The following is a 21,175-nucleotide window of genomic DNA, read 5'->3' as shown; positions in this document are numbered from 1 at the left end:
CAAGCACCTTTCACAGACTCAAGTTGCAATGAAGAAATAGAGAAATGGCCGCTAACATTTAGGCAATTTAAATGCCCACTGGAAGGCAAAGGAATTTCTTTAAATTTGCAGCTTCAAACATCACCAGTGATGATGCTACAAAGTATGGTGATTTTCATATAATGAATTGTGTGGCATGGGAACAAGAATATACATATGTACGTACATACATACATGGGTTTTCAAACAAGAATGTATCTGACAGGATTACAGATGTACATATCTTGGACTGTGATTTTTTTCTATCAGAATTGCTAGTGAATGTGTCCTTAAATCAATTACAGTGAAGTTCTTGTTGGAAGGAAAACATAGGGTACACTTCTTGTATGCATTGTGATAAAATAGCATGTGGCCATGTCCTTAAAATGGTTGCTACAGCCAGTAAAGCTGGAAAGGTCTCCATGCAATATCCAAATTTATGTATTAAGGTCAAGATGTATGACTGATAGTTTTAAGGCTTGTTGCATTTGCATATATTCCCTTAGTTAATATGCAGGGAAGGAAAATCTGTCCTCAAGCTTCTGGGTAATAATGGCAGTCAGACTGAGTTGGCTCAGGAGATTAATCATTGCAGTCCAGTATCTAAATCAGTACCCAGGCTTTGCCCTGTAGGTTCCCACTGTTGTTATCCTCTCATCACTCTGAAGTGCATGTCATAAATGATACTCAGTCTCTTTTCCTTTGTCTACCCCATCAGGGTCAGTCAACCAAGATACCAGCTAAATAAGAAAGGTGCTTATTTCTTAGAAATGGTCTCTAACTAGTATAAGCACAAAGAGAGTACTGTAAATACTCCAGAGGTCACAACCTGTGTTACTGTTTAATGCAATGAGGTTGCACACTTATAATCCTTAGGTGGAAGCTCTTATCTCCCTACTTCAGCTGCATCATGTTACCCATTTTAAATCTTTATTGATTTGTTATAGATATGTTTTCTATTGATAAGCATTCTCAGACAAAGGCTTGTGTACAGATAGGCTTCCCAAAATGCTGTGCAAGCCCAGAGGAAAGCACTAGTTTCACACCTAATAGAAATGCTGCAATGGCAAAATAAAACTGTGACTGTTTTAGTGGCTTGGAGATAATGAAGGGAGTTTTCAGGGTAATTAATGGGTAGGACAGGACAGATTTCTTAATTTGTATTATAAGAAATTATTACATCTTGCAACCAGTGTCCTGTGATGTGAATGTGTGGTGTACAGGACCTCAGATGGGAGTCATAACAGCAGGACTTCTGTCCCAGATTCACAGCTTGGTGTTAGACTGTGACAGTCATTTAATTTTCAGAGTCTCAAAAATAATTGAGCTTTGCTTTCTATCTGAAACTGTGTTGAAAGCTACAGAGGAAACTTGACTCCTTGCTTGGACATTAATGGTATCCCAAATTAAACAGCAGTGTTTCTGTATGCTTATAAGCTATATGTCATAGAGACACAACTTGTTGATATTTTTGTTTTCAACCGAAAGCACTGACATTCCCAGAGTGGAGTGGTTTATTCAGTAGGCAAGTGACAGCAAAAGCTGTGTGACTCAGGGTATGTCTTTCAGTAATTCTCTGTAATTTGTATGTTTATTTCAAACAAATGCTACAAATGACTTATTACCTAACATTTCAGAACGTTAGAGATTCTGTATATACAGCTTACTTCTGCCTCATCAGTTTCAAGCCTCAGACTGAGGCAGATGTAGACTAGGTAGCAAAACACAAATGTGAGGACTCAAGGGTTTTGGTTGACTAGTTGTGATAACTTTTAAAACAATACTGTCCTCAGTTTTCCTTTTTGGCCCTTTATTAAAATGAAACATCCTGCCAAAGCATGCACAGTAGGGTTTGTGCTCTGTCCTAGGACTTTAATACTGGTACCTTGCTTAAGCTACTTGGTAGACTGGTTGTTGGGAAGCAAGTCCATGTCTAAAGTTTGTGCACAGCACTGAATTTACCACTGTGGGACAGTGGTAACTCAGAGGACTAGAAAATAATGATTTTCAGAGTGTGGATTACATTGATAGTTTGAAAGAGACGGGATGAGTCAACAAGGCATTACACTTGAATTTGCCAGGAAGGATTCTGAGGTCTAGAACACAACTGGGCACTGAAAGCAGGTTAACCATGTCAGGCTGGGACTCAGCAGGAGCTAATATTTTCTCAGTTGCAAGTGGATTGGTCAAAGGACAAATACTTGGGAGCTACTTCTTTACTCTGTCTCTGGTTTTGTGTAAAATGCCCACCCAGTAGGATAAGAGACTGCACTGGTGGGAAATGGAGGTTTTGGGAGTTTGTGAATAGAGAACTCTGCAGCTTTAAACAGGTCACCTAGGATGTTTTCAGTTGGGTTATTGAGTGAAGCCTTCCAGATTATTTTAGCTTAAGTTTTAAGGCTAAGAAAGGGATTATATATCATATTACTTAATTCTTTGACAAAAAGAGATTGGGAAAAAATCTGCCTGTGGAATGGCCAAACTGGGAATATTAGTTTAGTAATAGTTTCAAAATGCCTTCTGAGCCTTTAATGGAGATGAAGATTATGATGATGTTGATGACTGTTATTATTTCAAAATCTGGGTTTTAAGTTTACCACTATTTACTATGATTTCTTATGCAAGAGAGTTCAGAACTTAGATCTAATATTTTCTACAAACTTAAATCTTCCTGATGCAGGAGATATGAAGGAATCTACTTTTTTTTTAAATCAATCTTTAATTTATTTCTGGTTTTGTTTATGTTTGTTTCTGTTTAATGTTGCTGTGCTCAGATCCTTCATATTGCAAAAGTTTTAGGCTTGCTGTGGTTAGATAAAGATTCCCTTGCAGCTGACAAATAAAGACAGAAAGCAAATTCAATACCAGCAGAGAATAAGTGCTTTGCTCCTCTCCCAAACTTCTTTCAAGGCTTCAGTCTTACAAGTGAACATACTGAGAGATAAACTTAACTGCCAGTGGTGCTGAGTAAGAATCCACAGGTCAGAGACTTCATGATGGGCCTTTGTCCAAAGTATTACAAACTTAGGTTCTTTTGCTTGATGTTCCTATGTCCCCTAAGCTTCTTGTTCCTTATTTCCAAATAATTTTATATTTAGCACATCTCCAGATTGTCTTTTTATCTTTTGGATAAAAACAGGCAGAAAGTAATGTAAAGAAGAAATGTCAGAACTTTTCTAGACCTGCTCAGTTCAGTTTGGTTTATAAATTAAAAATTAGGCTAAGGAAGATGTATTGTTATTTTATCCAAAGCATTCAGCTCAAAGTAGTTCTAAATTAAGGAAAAAACCCTATAATTACCTGTGCTTTTGCTCTTCCATTTGTCTATGTAAACTGTTAAATCTGTTTCTAATCCTAAACTGTTTCAGCAATTTCACTTTTAATACCTGTTCCAAACAACACAGTGCACCTTCTCCTGAAGGTTTTTAATTTTTTAAAAATTTCTTCACTCTCCTTTTCCATGGTGGATGGGGCAAGAATGGGCAGAAGAGACCACTCAATTCTTTCATGAATGGAAGGGAAGAAAATGTCCTGAGAGAGAAGCTATTTCTGCTCTTTCAAGGTAGAAATAATAGCAAATCTTGAAAAGTGGGATTACAGAAGTGGCATCCATTCTGAGGAGTATATGGTTACAGTCATGGACATTGTGCACTCCAAGTGATTGCTCAGCATTTTCCTCACTATTTACTTTTGAGACCTGGCACACTTTATGCATCTCACTGGGTTATGTTTCCCTTTCCAGTTAGATAAAGGTATTTTTCTACCTGTAGAGATAGAAGGGAAAAGTTTCTGTACTGCTGAAGCTTCTTGTTCCCTATTTCAGATCTGATCCCTTTTTAGGAGAGGATGTCCCTAAGATTAGAGATGAGAACTTATCAGTGAAAGTAAATATATGTTCAAAGTTGTTCAAACCAAAACCTGAAACGTGCTTGGTCTCTGTCCATACCCTTTGAATGTTGTTGTTATTTACTCATAAACTTTCTAGTCTGATGTCAGTGCTATTAATCACAACAAAAAGTTGAAGTAGCATTATAATGCTTTTTATTATTTTTTTATATTAATGCAATTTATGGAAAGTATTTCAGGTTCATAAATTATTTTTATGGAGAATCTTATTCTAAGCATTACCTCTACCTTACTAGGGAACACAATGTTCCATGTTGAAATGAGGAGCTGTGTTTAACTAGCAAAGATGGCTGTATGTTTTCTGTGTGAATGTGTGGATATGTGCACGTATGTACGAACAGATGTGAATTAACCTGCATAGCCTGCCAAAGAATTGGTTATTGAAACCATTTAATGATTAATTAGGCAAGCAGAAACATATGCCCACACACCCTGTCACGACTGCACAGCAAGGCATTCCCTTTGAGGAAGCATACATTTCTTGCACATATGGTCTGTAGTAGACCTAGACAAATCAAAACCTCCTTGGCTTTCTGTGTTAGGGACAGAGAGCATGAATGTGGGCACTGGTATGTGTGGCAGCTGCTGCTTGAATTGAAAGGGCTGGAAATACAGGCAATGCAAGAGAGTGGACAAGTTCTTAGTACCAGGCTGCGTGCAGTAGTGGCAAAGCTGGAAACAGAGACGGGTCTCTGAATGATTTCATCTAAAACATCCTCCTCTACACTACCTGTCTACCAGACGGAGAGAAGAAATAGGCTGTGGTGGAAGGCAGAGAAAGAAAAGTCAAACTTTATCTCTGCTCAGAAAAAAACTGTCTTTGTTTGCAGAATTTGCTTGTTCTGTTACATTGTTCCCAGCAAGAGAAGTGTTAAAGCAGCATTCAGAGTCCTCATTCCTCCTGGGATTTGGAACATAACAGCAGATGCCAAGATTACCTTTGTCCTGTCTTCCAGTGAGGCTCTAGTGCAGGCACAAACAGAATGCTGCTCTTCTTCCCTTTCTACTATCAATACCAACAATAATCATGATTTCTTACAATGATTCCATTTAAATTCTAAAGAATGAAGGTAGGGTGACTGTCTGGTTTGTCTTTTGAGGACAAATGAAGACTGGTCACTCAGTTCAAATCTTTTATTCTAAAGGATTTCCAGAAGCCAATGCTGTCATGACCCCTCTCATACCAGGTGGGAGGTGGCAGCATTTACCGCAACCAAGGTTGAAAACCATGACACAAAATCCCTGAGCTGTTCAAGATCACCTCATAGCTGAACCTTTCCACACTGTAGTTTCTCTACTTCCCTTGTTTGTCTGTGCCACGTTGGTGTAAATCACCATAATCCTGGTTTAATAATTTGTAATAATTCTGATGCAAAAAAGGGCAGTGCTGCCTAGTGGATAGGTGATGAAATTAGTACTAAGAAAATAAGAGATCTCTAATATGACTGATTTGTGGGGTGATTATGGTCAGATTGCCATTTTCTGCCTCAGTTTTCTCTTTCTGTGAATTGGAGGCAATTTGTTCACTTTGTGTTTGCCCGGCGTGGATATGAATGGTGGTCTGTGATGTAAATAAGGTGGCTTCTGGTTTTTCATTTTTAATCTCTATTTTTAACCCTCTATTTTTAATTGTACTTTGTGCCATCATTTTCACTCTGCATTTTTCATACAAGACTAAATGGGAGAGGACTCTCTCCTTGATGGTAGCTCACCTGCAGTAGCCAAGATACAATGTTGACAGAAAAAGCAGGGAGGTGAAGTTCCAGACTGCTCATTTTGGCAGATGACAGCAGAAACAAATGTCTCACTTTTGCCCTACTATTTACTCAAGCAGAAAACAAAACAATAGAGATGGGAAAAGATCTGAAAGAGCTGTCACAGAACAAGTGCACCATGCCAATAATTTGAAGGATTAAGGACCCCAAGCTGTATGTCCTGACACAATAGCTAGGGCCATCCTGTTCACTGGGTTCATGGATTAGAGGGATGTTTCATATGATTCTGGTTTTCTTTTCAACTCTGGTTGAACAAACATAGCCTGTGTGCTTGCAAATCCCTTGTTAGCAATGCAAAAGGTCAATACAATTTCCCTTTCACTACACTCTATGATTTTGCCTTTGGAAAATGTTGCAGTTGGTCTGTCTGGATGCCTTCACAGAATCAGCATGACTTTGTGTCTGGTTTAAATGGTGCGATGAAGAATGGTGGGAAGCCCAGAGAAGGGGCCTGGAGTCAGTATACCTGCACTAAGTTGGAGACACTGGGACACTGACCTGAGACACACTTGATTTTCTTGTTTAAGCTGCTGTCTTATGAAGTAGGATAGTTCAAATGGGAAGTGCACTTTTGTTCAGGCTATGGCTATGGAAACGGCAGGATTTGGGATCAGTGATGTCACAGATTTTATTTTAAAGGCTTCTCTGTTTTACAAATAAAAAGATGATGGTGCTTTAGTGCTGTGAAAAGAAAGTTTATCTTGGCTTGAGTCAAGCAGGGATTTTTCTTCTTTTCACATCACTGCCAGCAGGCTGTTAAGAAGCTGTCCCATCCAGTTCCTGTGTCATCTCAGGTAGGGGATTGCCATTCCAGCACTAAATATGTGCCTCCTTTAACATAATTTAGAGGCACAATTTAGGAATTTCATGGTCAATGAGATAAATTCTTGTCATCAGCAAAGATGATCACAAAAGTCCCACAAACTTCAGTGAGGAGTATTTGGGCCTGCGTACTTATCTTATGAACATTTGTCATTAAGAATCTAAAAAAGTTTGTGGAGTACAGAAAAATTTCATGAGAGGTATCACAGCTCCTGGGATGGTATGTGGACTCAAATACTCCCTGTCTAATGAAGGGTCACTTCTCTTTCAACCTCACAGCTCAAAATTTCCATGGGAAGGGATGGGGGTGGAGAGCAAATGTGCAGTGTAGCCAAAGTCTTAGTACTAAGAAGGATTCAGATATATGTTTGAGTGCTTTTTGTCTGTGTTCCCCATAATCCATTTATCTCTGTTTTCTCATACCAGTTTTTAGCCATTACATTTATCTTTTTTCAGTGAGGATACTTAGATTAGCATTAAAATTCCAATGCACCTGGGTCATGTCAGAGTTTTAAGTGTGATGCAGTCTTTGTATGTGCACACAGGACAAGGCCCTTGGAGGGAGAGATGCCTGTCACTTGACAATACTGTGAAGGCTGTTAGTTGCTCTTATGGGCCTCTACCTGAAGTGTCAGCACTGCTAGTTTTCCTTCTGGTACTTGTCCCTGAGAGACAATGTTCAAGAAAAAAATGGGATTCAGTCCTTGCTCTGGGGCAGTTTGCCTAGGGTGCAGTAGCAGTGGGGGATATTCATTCAACCTGAGATGTCTCTGCATTGGATTCAAAGCATGAACTTTGATGAAAGACTTGCTCCCTCTGGTAACATAGCTCTTTGCAAGAAGGGCTGAGTTCACTTCCTCGTGAAGCCATTGGCCCTACTACACACTTTAGGCTCTTGTGTTCACGTGTCATCTTAGACTGACTGCTGTTATCAGTTTGGCTGCTAGTAAGATAACAGTCCATTACATGCTTTTTTTAATACAGCCTGGACACAAGCAGGAAGGCAGACTTCCTGCTTTTGAGAGGAGCAGGAAGATGGGGCATTTCAGGAGACAAATGTTTGGTATTTACAAAATGCAGATGGGCAGCTGTCAAGTCACCTGCTGACAGCAGTGAGGTACAAAGCCCTCTCCTGTTTCAGAGGAAATGCTTGTTTCTCACAGATAGCCCAAGTAAGGTTTAAAGGGTTTTTATCTGCCTCAGCTACATGTGGCAGACTTGGGTTTTGAGCGTATTTTGAAAAGTATGTGCTCTTATTTAGGTGAATTTTCAGAAATGTTCAAAAGCTTTTGAAAACTGGATCTATGTAAATGTGCTTTCACTTAAAATCGTTTCTCCATGGTTTGACTTGCAATTGCCTGCTGATCTGGGTGGGACTAGTGTGGTGACCATGCTAGTGCTGAGGTTTTGACAGACCTGACTCCTCTGTTGCCAGCAGAAAAGACCTACATTTCTGCATTCCTTGTAATCTTGTCAACACATTTTTACTGTTTCATAGTGTCCATAAGCAACTGTATAAGGATAGTGGGAGTGGTATTTCAACAGCGCAGATAAAAAATACAGTCCAGAACTTCTTGTATTGAGAAGCACTAATGCATTAGAGAGGCAAAACCAGGTTTACTTTGTGCTGCTGGTAGATTTCTCTGAAGAATGAACCTATGCTGCTAAGCAGCTTTCTGCCTTCCCCACATAAAAACCTGGAACAGAATAGCTCTTCTAGATTGGTGGCGTGACATTCCTGGGTTCAGAGATGAACCAGTGAGTCCCCAGGCTAATAAAAGGTACTTGAACTGGCTTTTAGAAGCATTGTTTCAGGAGCAGAGACAGGCAAACAATGCTTGCAGACCCTCAACAGATCAGGAGAGAACAAGGTTACAGTGTTTAACTGTCTGTCTACCTACATTGCTCCTGGCTTCTGCCTCTGTTGCATGGAGATGTATGTATAGACTTGCATACATTTGGCATTTCAGTAAACTTCTAAATTAAAAAAGAGCATTTCAGCTATTAGGTCAATCCCAGGCCTTGTTTTCAATTATTCTCACAGATGGCTATTCTTATGATGGGATGTTTTTGGGGTGGGAATACCAATGAATAAAATGTCTTTTTTTTTTTTTTTTTTTTCCTTCTTGATGCTATTAAGCCTGGCTAACATGAGGTTTTGTGCCTAAATGGGTTCAATGGCTTGGCAGGATGCCACAAATTCTATCACCCTTCTCTCCATCGGATGAAAGAGAAACAGACATCTATTTTCACTAGCTGGATCACTATCTGGGTTTCAGATTTGAGATTTCCCGGCTGTCCATTCTGCTCTGAGATGATGGTGACGTTCCTCTCTCCTGGGGATTTCAAGAAACAGAGGACTGCTCAGGATCATCACTGCAAACTTCCTGTCCCCATCTGGAAGGCAGCTAGCCTGCCTTTTGTATTTATTCATCTCTCTGAAATGAAGGAGATTACTCCAGCTGCCCTTGAGAGGTTAGTGTGCTTTTAGAGGGAACAAAGTTTGGGGTTTAACTTCCTTTGTGTCCTCTGGCCATTGAAAACAAAACGCGTTTGATTTTTTTCTCAAACAAATTTACAGATTGAGATCTAATTAATTTATTTTGGCAATTGGTTTGAATTATTTGGTGATGTTTTGATTCATGCATAGTATTCAAGAAAAGACAGACCACATTCTTATGGCTGTCAGTATATTAAAATCAACAGGAACTTTGAAGGTGAAAAAGAAAGAGAAACACAATGATAACATCTGAATATTAAAAAGGTCCACATGATGTGCCATGTTAGCCTGAGAAGGATGAAATTCCCTGCGTGTCCACGGTGTTTCTTCCTTACACAGAGGCAGCACAGTCAGGCCATCTGTGGATCGGTACCTTCACGTGTTTTGTCTGTATGCTCTTGAGTCTGGACTGCCTTTCCTCCACTTTTGTGAAGTACCCAAGCTGATCTGGGAGTTGTGCACTAAGCATTCATGAAACCAAAATAGTAATACTAATAGTAATATTAATCCAGTGGAAAGCAGTGTGAATGAGACAGGGATTTTCCCTCTCCTCTACTTGATCTTTTTTCCCCAGATGGAGCATTTAGTGATTTACCAGAGACCTCTTCCCCCTTCCTTCGTCTCTTCCTGCCCATTCTTCAGTGACTTGTGTTACACGCAATCGAGACACCGATGGCTGCAGTGAGCGCCCCTTGCTCAGCCGTGTGCCCACCCGCACCGGGGCACGGCTTCCCCCGCGCTCACTCCTCGGCCAGTTCCACCCCCAGGGGCCAGCGGCGCCCGACACGCGCAACAGGTCGGGCAGGGCCCTCGGCGCCCCCGTTCCCGGGCTGCTCCCGCCTTCCTCCGCTCCGGCCTGGGCTGGCTTTCCCGGCCGGGAAGCGCAGGCCCTCTTTGCTGCTGTTCCCGGCAGGGGCTCGCTCCGTGCCGGCGCCGAGCGGGTGGTTCCCGCGCCGCTGCCGCCGGGCGGGGGGCGGTGCCCAGCGCGGCCGCCGCCTGCCGGGGAGCTGCCGCTCGGCTCGGCGCGGCTGCGGCGTCCCGTGCGGGCGGGCTCGGAGGCTGCCGTGCCGCTCCGAGGTAAGCTCCTCTGCGCGGGCAACTTGGCGGGTCGGCCGGGGCTTTCGTAGCTGTGGCGACTGGTCATTGCCCTCCGTCTGCAATGGAAATCGCCTTGGCTCCATTTTATTCTTGAGATTATTTATACCCATAAGGACTAGTCGTTCTTTAAAGGGCCGTCATGCTGTGGGATATTAGCGCCTGTTTTTCCTAGTATCCAGAGATGGTGTCGATGGTACACCACAATTTTTTTCGAGCCTTTATTCAAGCCTTATTATTTGCAGGTAGAATAGATTGCAGATGCAGAGAAGTAGGTTTGGGATCGAGCTTCTCGTGCTTGTAAATAGAAGTGCTGTATTTCTGTTAGGGGGAAGGGGGAGCAGATTACAACATTGCTTTTAAAATGAGAGGGAATGCGCACGGGCATTTTTTTGTATATCTTCGGACTCAGCAAACTGAGTGAATCTGGTGCGGGCAGTGTGTGTCTACTCGTCCCGAGAGGGCTAAAGCCAGGATGTATGCATTATGGTTGTTCATTCATCAGCGGCTGCAGATAATGCAATTACCAAGTCAGCGGCGCATGGATGCTGCCCTGCGTGCGACATGCTGAGAATACTGTACTTTAGGAAGCCAGCACTTGCTGTAGTTTGGATAAAAACAGAAGCTAGGAATGGCAGGGTATGAAACTGTTGTGTCTTTGAGTGGAAAAGAGGCTACTGGTTGGTCTCACTCTGTTGTTTCTGAAGATTTGTATTTTGTGTGCTTCTCTGCAGAGGTGTAAATACCTTTTGCAAGCAGTTCATAAGGAATTCAGGAGTGAAAAATAATTGGCAACAGCTTCAGGTGTCACCAGTGCCTCATGAATGGTAGGTGGTTTAAATGTCTGAGAATATGCAGTAGTTTTTTGTCAAATCCTATCAGAGAAAGGGCTTCATTTAGCTCTCAGTTTTTTATTTACAGATCAGATTCTGCAGCTGGGGTATGGCTACCTCACTCCTGAGGTGTATTGGAAGGGAAGGAGAAAAAAAATCACCAGCATGATTGCCATGGACACAACAATTCCTTATTTATTTATTAGGCTATTAGGGTAATGAAGAAAAGCCATGCCTGCCCTGCTGTGCGGATCCCATTTCAGCAAAACTGCCTGGGCTCCTGCTGTTACCCTTGTTTGATTTTTAACCAGTAAGTGGCCTACACTCGTGTCAGTGCCGTGGTTGTCGCTCCTTTGTGTATGGGTTCAATAAAGGAGCTCCCAAATCAAGGGCACCTGAGTGGAATCCAGATGGTTGATAGTGGGATTTGTTCTAAGTAGAATCTTTTCTTCACTCTTCTGCCCAAAGATCAGTGTTTCCTTAGTTGTAGTTGTTGCTTTTATATTCTGCATGGTATTGCTATTGCTGCTGCTGCTTTGGGTAAATATTTGGTATATTAGTATTTCATTTTATTGATTATGCCACTTGAAGATGATTTTCTCTTGTATGTCTTGATACCTTGTCATAAAAATACATCTGTCCCAAATGCTTCTCTCTCTAAGACATCAGACAAGGCAAGGGCTGGTTTAACTTGCACAAGGTTAGTGACTGATTGGTACCTCTTGGCTTCTAAAGGCTGGACCACATTGGTTCTGCTGCATGGGTAGGCATACCAAAAACATGTATATATCACATTTGAATGTCTCTAATGAATCCCATTTCTTTTTCTTTTGCACTCCCCTTTTCTTCTGTAGGCATACTTATTATCTTTAAATACAAATAGTTATTTTTAACGATAATCCTGTTCTGTAAAGCCAATATAGATTCATAATGATATATATAAGGTAGTGATATAAGTAGTGATAGAGTTAAAACACAGCAGGTGTGCCTTTTTTTGGAATACATCAGATATTTTGTAAACAGACAGAGAAACACATATACACACAAGCTCACACCTAAGGTGTTTAGAAGAAGAAAGAAACAGTGCCTAGTAAATGTCACATGCCCAGGAGGCTAATCTAAAAGTCAGGAAGCTAAGAATTGTGTGCTCCATGTGAGTATTATTAGCAGCTTCCTTTTTCTTTGATACATAAGCAATTCAAAGGGTGCAAATGTAAGGGTTCCTCCAAAGGAAGGTCATGTGATAAACAGGTCTCTTCTTGTGTTTTCTGTTTGTAGGGGAGGGAAAATATTTGGAGTAGGGGGAAAGGAGAACTCGGAGAAACTTTAAAGCATTCTGCAAATGTTGAATTACAAGTTTACTGCTTTTGCACAGGTTGAATCTGGGGGAAAACCAGGAATGTTAAACCTTTGTGAAAATTACACATTGTGTTTTGAAGAGTGTGCTGTGTATGTGGGTGCAGTGTGTGTGCACACATGGGTCACTATTGAGGCATGGCAGCAGATGTTCACAGAATTTACACGTACTGTTGTGTTACTGTATACAACGTGCTAATTAATTAATTGATGAACCTACTACAGACTGCTTTGTCACAATGGTGTTCTGCAGTAGAGAGCTACACTGGTTCATCTCTGTTCCTCCACGTTTCTTTGGTGTTATTTTTCAGTTTTTTGTATCTTGACTTTGGTAAACGCCCCTTTGGTCTTATGACAACACAGTGCAGATGGGGAGACCACAATAGTGCCTTTGCTGGTTCTGTTTGCTTTAAGTAAAAACTATAATATATATCTCCTAAGATGGATGAACAATTGTGGTGTTTTCTCTCTCTGCTGAGTCCTTTGCAAGTAGCCACAGGGGTTCTGTTGGTCTGATTCTGAAGTCTTCAATCTCTTCCATAATCCCATTATCTGCTGTGGTGCTATATATGTGAATGAGCATTAAGGAATTAGGTTGTACAGTGTGTGTTGTTTGTGGTGCAGGTGCAAGTTAAGACAGGGTCAGCACTTTCATTGATTAGTGTAATTTATATTAGAGCAGAGACTACCTATAGGATTAATGAAACTGCTGTGCCTTTAAGAACAGACAAGTTTTCAGCTGAGAAGCTTGCCTTTTTGTTTTGTTTTTTTTTTTTGGTGTGTGTGTGAGATATTTGATTTGGATTTATTCAGCATTGGGAAATGCGCTGGCAGCATGGATAAAGTTCAGTGTTCTTTGAAAATTGTTTTTACTTCAGACCTTTGAAGTTCTCAGTCATGGGTAGGTTGTTTTAGTCTTTACTCTTATTGTGTAAAAGACTATGCTAGGGCTTTTACTTGCTGCTTAGGGTCTCTGAAGTAGGAATATAAAAGCCTGGGTTTTCAACAATGTTGGATACCAAGATGCTTTCCTTCACTTTTTCCTTTTACATGGGTGACAGATGCTTAGTCTGTATACCTAAATAAGGCTTTATGAACCTGACCTTAGGCTTTAGTATGATTTCAGCCTCCTTTGCAGACTGTTTTGTGACCCTTCTGCTTGTTACAGTATGAGCAGGTTTTGGGCTCAGTATTTGCATCAGTTGTAGGACAGGCTTTGGGAAGTGATGCTGTCAGGTCTTCACACTCAGCCAAGAGAATGCTTACCCAAGCATGACAGTAAAGGCAAGTGTGCTACTGTAGGTGTCTTTCAAAGAAGGTGTCATTCTGATGCCATACGTGCTTGGGTTCCCAGCACTTGTGAATTCTTTTTGCATGAAAATTGATCCATGCTCAACTGCTTGGGCAGTGGTGGTCAGACACTTTGTGATAACTCTGCCAACTAGATACAGTCATGCCTCACTCTCATTAGGGTTGCTAAAACAGGCACTATGTGCTATCACAGACAGAAATACTATTTAAATACTGGGAGAAATAGCACTTCTGTATATCCTTTTTCGTGGCTTCACTAAGATATAATGAAGCATGATTAAGTAATTTTGGATTCTTGCATCATGGATGCAGTTCTTTGGAATGTGTTTAGGAAAACAAATACTATTAGATGAGAATAATGAGGTAGAAAAACTGGTTTGTGATGTACTTCTCAGATCAGACACTTTGTATTGGAATTTGGGTGTGTAAATGCCCATGTGTCAGTTGGTATTTTATTCTTTCTCACTTTCTTTATATCTTGACATCTATCTAATGCATACACTGTAAGCCTGGGTATTTGGATTTCTTACCTATTCAGAGTAAGAGGAGATGATCTAGATTGATTTTTGAGCAAGTTGCTTCCATATCCTGTGTGAAGTCTCTCTAGCCACAGAATTACAGTGTAGCACTAAATCTGTTTTTTATCTACAAATGTGAGCATAGCAGGCAACTCTGCTACCAGTTTCCAGTTGAAGGAAATGAGATGTGGAGAGGTAAAGCAATTTCTAAAAAAAATTATCTTTTATATCCATAGCCAATCTTGTAACAGTTTATTGATGTTTTCCCTCTTCATGAACAATAAAACCTTTGAAGTGAGTGACCTTATCTTAGAAAGCAAACTGTTGCTAAAATTATTCTTTGCTAGGAAAACTTCTGAAATAACTGTACTTCCTCTTACACTGAGAAGTAAGAGAAGAGTGTTTGGTGCTGTAACAGCTGGGAGTTTTCAATGCCTCCATCAAAATGGGTAGACAGGAAATGGCAGCATGCAGGAAAATGTAGTTTGTCTACAGAATTGATTTATAGCTATAATGGTCTTTCAAAGAATCAATTATTTGCACATAATCACAATATGAATGAAATCTGCCCCAAGACCAGAAGGCTATTCTGGTTTTGAATAAACACTGCAACCCTCATTCACAAAAGTAACAGAAGTTATCTTTTTCTTAGAGCAGAATGAACATAATTAGAATGAAGGTGACTGTTTGGAAAAGGAGACTGATATCAGAATATGAGTTCATTTTCCTTTTTTTCTGTGTCTGTATCGATCCTATAATTTAAGAGTCAGAAGTAGTGGTTGATGAGTTATTATGATGAGTTTTGTGAATTTGCTACCACTTTACAGTGTCTGCAGTGTTGCCATTACAAGAGACATACCAGTGGTGCCAGGAAGGCCAAGTCTAATGGTCCTTGGAGTCAAATACCTTTTTATAATCACAGGCATGGTTTTTCCAAGTTAGGCAAGGTGAGTTAGGCATGTGAGGCCATAAGAGAGAAGGGCCAGATTTAGGAACTGTGCACTTAGACTTTTGCCCAGCTACATGTGAGGTAGTGTTAGCACTGACTTTGATCAAGACCACTGTTTGGAGGAAAAGCAATGAGCCGTGCATCAGCACAGAATCTTGTTTGACATAATCTGGAGTTATAGCAGGTGTTATTTTAAAAATATTCATATCAATCCATCTGAAATTTGTACAGTATTTATGGTAGATAAGGATATAATTAAAAAAACAGTCTAGGTAAATTACTAGATATTTATCCTTCTGTCATTGGTGTTACTTAAGCAAGAAAGAGTGCAAGATTGAACTAGGTCTGTTTCCTGCTCTGTTTATTCTGTTGTGATGTGCTCTGGCTGAGCTCTTTAAATACTGGGAAAAACTGTTCAAGTAAGACATGTCTTTGCAGTGGTGGTACTTGTAACTTCCTTCTTGGTCAATTTTGTAGAATTGTATGGAATGAAGTGTTGTTTTTATTAATTGTTACTTTTCGGAAAACTTGTCTGAAATTTATTTGCCTGTGAAGTAACTCTAATCCTTATGGAAAGCCCTTTATGTTTTAGGGACAAGCCAGTCACAAAATATAAGCTGTACTGAGAGAGTTGCCAGTCATACAGCACTGAGCTCCACAGACACTTGCTGGATATTAAAGTGTGGTTGACAGTTTTTTGCTTAACTCTGAATTGAGTTTTGTATGGTCATGACAGGAGGCAGACCAGTGCTTGGCAGGGGAGGAGACCCCAGGAAGATCAGGTGACCTGTTGGTGTCTGTGTTGTGCCTTGGAGGATGACCCAGGTCCTGGATGCTGGGTAATGCACCTGGGGTCTGACTTCATACTGCCCCTAGCAAAAAGTCTCCACTGAGTGGGAGTTGAAGCTACCTAAAAAGGCTGTGAGTCCTTGCAGCAGATACTGTAAGACTGTGGGCTGTTTTCAGATGATTCCCACCTTGTCTTGCCCATCTGAAGTTGTCACTGCAAGGATAGAATACTTGACTAGAGGCTGGACTGCGGAGAGTCTCCTCACTGTGCTGGCTGTTTCTAAGCTTTTCTTTGGCAATGCCAGCAGAGGCACTGAATGCTCATCCTGAGGCTCCTTCCAGGAAGTGAATTCAGTGCTCCACACAGTTGGGAGGATACAATCTCTGTCTCCAAAAGCCTTAGAGAAGCTCTTTGTGTGGAATTCCCTCTGTCGTGTAGTGTGAAAGATATGGCACATGGTATTCAGTGATGTATCAATTTTGAATTACCAGTCATGTCTTTTGTTGCAAAAAAAATTGCAAGGCATTTCTGTTCACTGCCCTGTTCCAGTATAATGTGTTTCAAGAAAATATCTTCTCACAAACCTGTTGGGCACAAGTCTGCAAAATTGGAAAAGAATATATCACATACACAAACATGTTGGGTGGCAAGGTAGAAGCTATATATGCCCCAGAGTTAGAGCTTGCAGAAAAAATCATTAGATACTGCAGTTTCTCTTGATGCAGTGTGACATTTGAAGAGTGAGAAATAGTACTCTTATTACACATTTTAATAGGTGACTAGATATTTGGTTTTGTTTCTTGTCTTGAAAAGTCTGTTTGTGCTGTCAGTACAACTAGACTGAAAGCTTTTAGGCTGATTAATTTTTAGAAAAGCCCACTAAATATTTTACATGCTTTAATTTTTTAATCTTATATTATCTATATACACTTTTCTTCAAAGAGATTACGATATGAGAGGAAACCTTACTACAATATGTGTTAAGAATTTATATAAATTCCTATAAAAGATTGACAAGTGCAAAGGTTGTGTAAGTATTCATTTTCTCACTCCATCTTTGCTTCAGTTTCTTCTCTCTTTCTCTATTGTGTGTCTCTGAATCTTTTAGTAGGGTAAGTAACCAAATAACTGCTTCTTTTTTGAGAACTTATGTGTCCAGCAGATGTGTGCTTCCTTCATGTAAAATGATACATGAATGTTCAATGAATGCAAATCCATGTGGCAGAAAGTTTGCTTTCTAGAAGGTAGGATGTGCCAAGCAACAGTACTGTTATAAGTCTGGGATAGACACACAGTCATGAAGAACACGTGGTTTGTGTCCTACCTTGCTGTATTATTGGGCACCATCTCTTAGCACATCTGTGATTTTTGAGTCTTTACAGCCAACTATACAAATGTACAAAAAAATCATAGAATCTGAGACTCCAAACCTGGAAATCACATTTCCTCAGACACTGAAGACACTGGATTTGAATTTAATATCTTGTGAAAAGCAAGAAAATACTTTACTTGCTATTCTGACATCTAGGTGTTTCAAAGACCTGTACAAATTGTGTTGTGATTCTCCAAAAAGTGATGCTTAGTTACACATATGGCAGTGCACATATGTGTACACAAACAATGTATTATTGTTCCTTTTTTCTTTTTTACTGCCTGGATTCAAAGAGCACTGGCACCAGCTAAGATCAAAGTCCTCACAAGAATAGGCTTGTGCAAATACACCAGAGACAGCTTTTGGACTAAGTGGGAAGACTGGGATAGGAAAGACTGGCAGAAGGATGAAAAGGCAATGCAGCATAGTGCTGCTGACATGGACTCTTGCATGAGGAATGACACGAGGCTTGGGGGGCTCCACCTTTTCCTTTCCTTTGTAATTTGGCTTTGGTCTGTGATCTGGCATTACTGGGGAGTTTGTGCACTTGTAGTGAGGCCTTTCCTGCCTCAGACAGGTATGAGGTAGCAGAAGAACCTAGCAGAAAAAAACTCACAGACATTCTAATCTCTCTTTTCTAGCAGTTCACATTGTTTTGTGAGGACTTTCATATGTAATACACTGGTTATTCAGTTGTGAGCTATGTTATCCATAAAAAAAAAAAATCCTGAAAGTACTGAAAAGAAAAGGAACTTCAAAATGGCTTCACAGAGGGATTGCTGTTTTGCTGGCTGTATGACATACTCATGACAGAATAGATCTTCAAGCCTGGATATACTTATTAACAGTAAGCTTTTAATGAAAGGGTTCTTAAAATATGTATCATTTATTGCTTTAGTTTGCTACATGGTCTATAGAACGCTATTCTAAAAATACCTATGTTTTAATCACAAGGCTGTGCTTGTTTTCTTAAAAATTATTTCTACTTAAAAAAAGGAAACAAAACCCTCAGAGACCATTTCCTATTACAATTTCTGGGTCACTGCACCCCATTGTATAATAAATGAATATGAATAGGGTAAATGACTGGCCATCAGTCTTTGTGTTTATGGTGTTGAATGAGTGATTATTAGAATTAAACCATGTTACTCATGTTTTATTTCTAATTAGCTGAGAGATATGATGTATCTTTACATGATTGTTGTGATCTTTTATACAAAAACTAGTTGGTATCTATATTGGTGCTAAAACCAAACAGTAAGAACTTCAAGAGAAAGGGTTTATCGAGCAAGTAGGACTAGGTGGAGATCATTGGGTTAGCAGCCATGGAGAGACAGAAGGGAATACTGTTACTTAGCTCTGAAGGGTGGAAAGTGGTATAGACTTAGCAGTCAGACATTCCGCATAAAATCACACTGTTCAGTGCAGGAAATGATTGAGGCAGAGGTGTTCCTTCTCGCTACAGCTGGATTTAACTCATGGCACTCCTGCCAATAAGCCTATTTTCTCAATGTACATATTTTGTATGTCTGTTTCTCTTTGGGTGGAATTTTGATTAAAAAGAATCCAGATTTCTTGTTTTGCAATCAGTTTTCTGGCAGGAGTAGAAGCACCTCAACATCTCACCTCGGCTCCTTCAGCTTCTCCCTCAGGAAGGGATTTTACAGATTCCTAATGTGTGCATTTGTAAGATTGGGAGATGGCATCTGGAGAATCACCTGCTATGTTGTGAGGCCTCATTAAAGAGAGAGCAACAACAACGACAACCCTTTGCCATCTCAGACTTCACTTTTGTTCTGTCCTGCTGTCTGGCATTGTTTTTTGCTAGAACAAACAAGCTGTGAACACGCTCAGATGCGCGTTATTTGTGCCCAGTGAAACCCATCACGTTAGGCATGCGCTCATTGTGTTGATCTGAACAAATGTTCTGCTGCTGATACTGCCTTACTAGAGCTCAGACACTGGGTGAGCTGTGGTATTTTGTGACTCATGCTTCATCAAGCTGTAACTGTTAGCTGTTATTTAGCCTTTACCAGTGCAAGGGAATTAATATCTGATCCAAACTTACTGGACTTGATGGAAACAATCTCTCATTGCCTTGAATCGACTAGATTGATCCACAAGGATTTGGGGCTGAGTTGTCAGGATAGGATGTTAAATAATTTCTCCCTTTTGATTTTTCAATTTCAGTACATTGGTCTGGAATTAATAGAGAGTGAGAGAGACTGTGGAAATACTGCAATGGCATTGTAGTTGCTTTTGAGCAGCATTTGAGGCTCAGTGGATAGTGTAGCCCATTACTGCCATATCACAGGTGACAGGAGATGACAAAACACCTCTTGCACACCACATTGTTTTGCCTGTGGTTCTGTCCACCACTGCAGAAATTCCCTACTGTGAAGAGAAGATGTTTGAAATTTCCAGAGGTCAGCACAAGGGAAAGTTCCAGTCATGAGTGGTTCAGTGTTCCCTGATTCTCTAGGGCTTGTATAGATTCCTCAAAAAGAGTTGATGGAGTAGCTCTGGAGAGTGCCACAGATACCACCAGTTCACAGTCCAGTAAGAAAAGACAATGTGGGCATCTCTAGCTCTCCCTTCCAACACAGAAAATTCCCCACTCTTGATGTATTTAAATGAACATTTTAATTTCTTGTTGACACTGGAACTGTGTAAGTTTTCTTTTTATTGAATGTGACATTTCTCCTCCTTTTTCTCAAATATTGTCTTGCTGCCTCTTTAGGTGAAGTACTGTGTTGCGTTGTTCATTGTTTGTTTTTTGCTTTTAAAAATAATATAATTAATTTGCAAAGTCTGGTATTCATAAAGGCTTGTAGTTCAGCCCTGTGAAATCCTGGGACTAATTAATGATACCTCCTTCTTCTATAATGGAAATTTTCAAGCCTTTGGCTAAGATATATGATAGACATTTCATAGATAGTTTCATTTCTTTTACAGGAAAACTAAAGTTTTATGATAAATGATTTCATGCCTATCAGAAGTTTTATGCCTCTATTAGTATTTTGCAGTACAGTAGCAGCACAATGACCACGAGGTCTCCCACCTTTCTGATGAAGATTGGAAAAATCTACAGGCATTTCAGGCTGATTGCAGGCTTTAAGACCCATGTGTTCAGGATGAAGGAGTACATTCCCTGATACATTAGCTAAAGCAAAATCACTGTTAGTGGATACTAACTCAGTGCTCAGCAATTGGATCCCATCCAGGTTATACAGTCATATAAGTCAATTTGGTGAAGCTTACTGAAGTGAAATCTACTGTTGAATTTAAAAAAATCAAACATAATAATTGTATATAAACTCATGACCTTCAAAAATATCATGCTGCTTTTCTGGCAAATCAGCCATAATAAAAATTCAGTCACCTGGCAACAGAAGTAATTTGTCAGTCCTGAGTACAAGGACACCCCAAAGCCTCTGCTTGCCTTGTGGCATTGAGTGGCAAGAAATCCTCACTACTTGAGCTGCTGGATGTCACAGATCTTGGGTGACTCCTTCATCCTGAACTAGCCTTTAGTTGACAGTTAGCTCCTCAGACAGAGCTTAATCCTGTGAAAAGTCTGCTTTACATGGCATCTTGCCAAGCCATGGTCTGTCCTTGTTTTAATTCAGATTTAATTAATCAATTCTGTTTCTAATGGCTTAATAAAGTAAGGCCAGGTCTGAGAATGAAATTTATTTTGTAGTTGAAAAGGCTACTACTGAAATGAAGACCATTTTTGCTTCAATTAGGAGCATTGGAATCACTGCTTTTCATTATTAAGGCTCTATTAGCAGTGAGTCATGTTACCTCCTCTTGTCATCATATATGTGCATAGGTACAGGTGATAATTCACCTTCTGCAAGCTGGGGACTGAGTGCAGGATAGGTGTAGGGGAAAGTGTTCAACAGCAAGCTTCACTGAGCCTGTCTC

The 21,175-nt window shown here is 40.2% G+C and overlaps 1 long non-coding RNA gene across 1 annotated transcript in view; it reads left to right on the top strand.

Annotated features, from left to right (window-relative positions):
- Positions 1-10,030: 10,030 nt before the first annotated feature.
- LOC128937630 (uncharacterized) overlaps positions 10,031-21,175 on the top strand; it is a 78,033-nt gene continuing 66,888 nt past the window's right edge. Inside the window, exon 1 of the long non-coding RNA XR_008483055.1 lies at positions 10,031-10,098. This is a non-coding gene — a long non-coding RNA (uncharacterized LOC128937630). The remainder of the gene's footprint in view (positions 10,099-21,175) is intronic.

This window comes from Melozone crissalis, unplaced genomic scaffold (genome assembly GCF_028551555.1).
Source record: "Melozone crissalis strain CALT ecotype California unplaced genomic scaffold, PUWL_Pcris_2 ptg000019l_1, whole genome shotgun sequence".
Classification (NCBI taxonomy): Eukaryota; Metazoa; Chordata; class Aves; order Passeriformes; family Passerellidae; genus Melozone; species Melozone crissalis.
The sequence above is the reverse complement of the archived record's forward strand: the minus strand, read 5'-3'. Positions and strand labels throughout refer to the sequence as shown.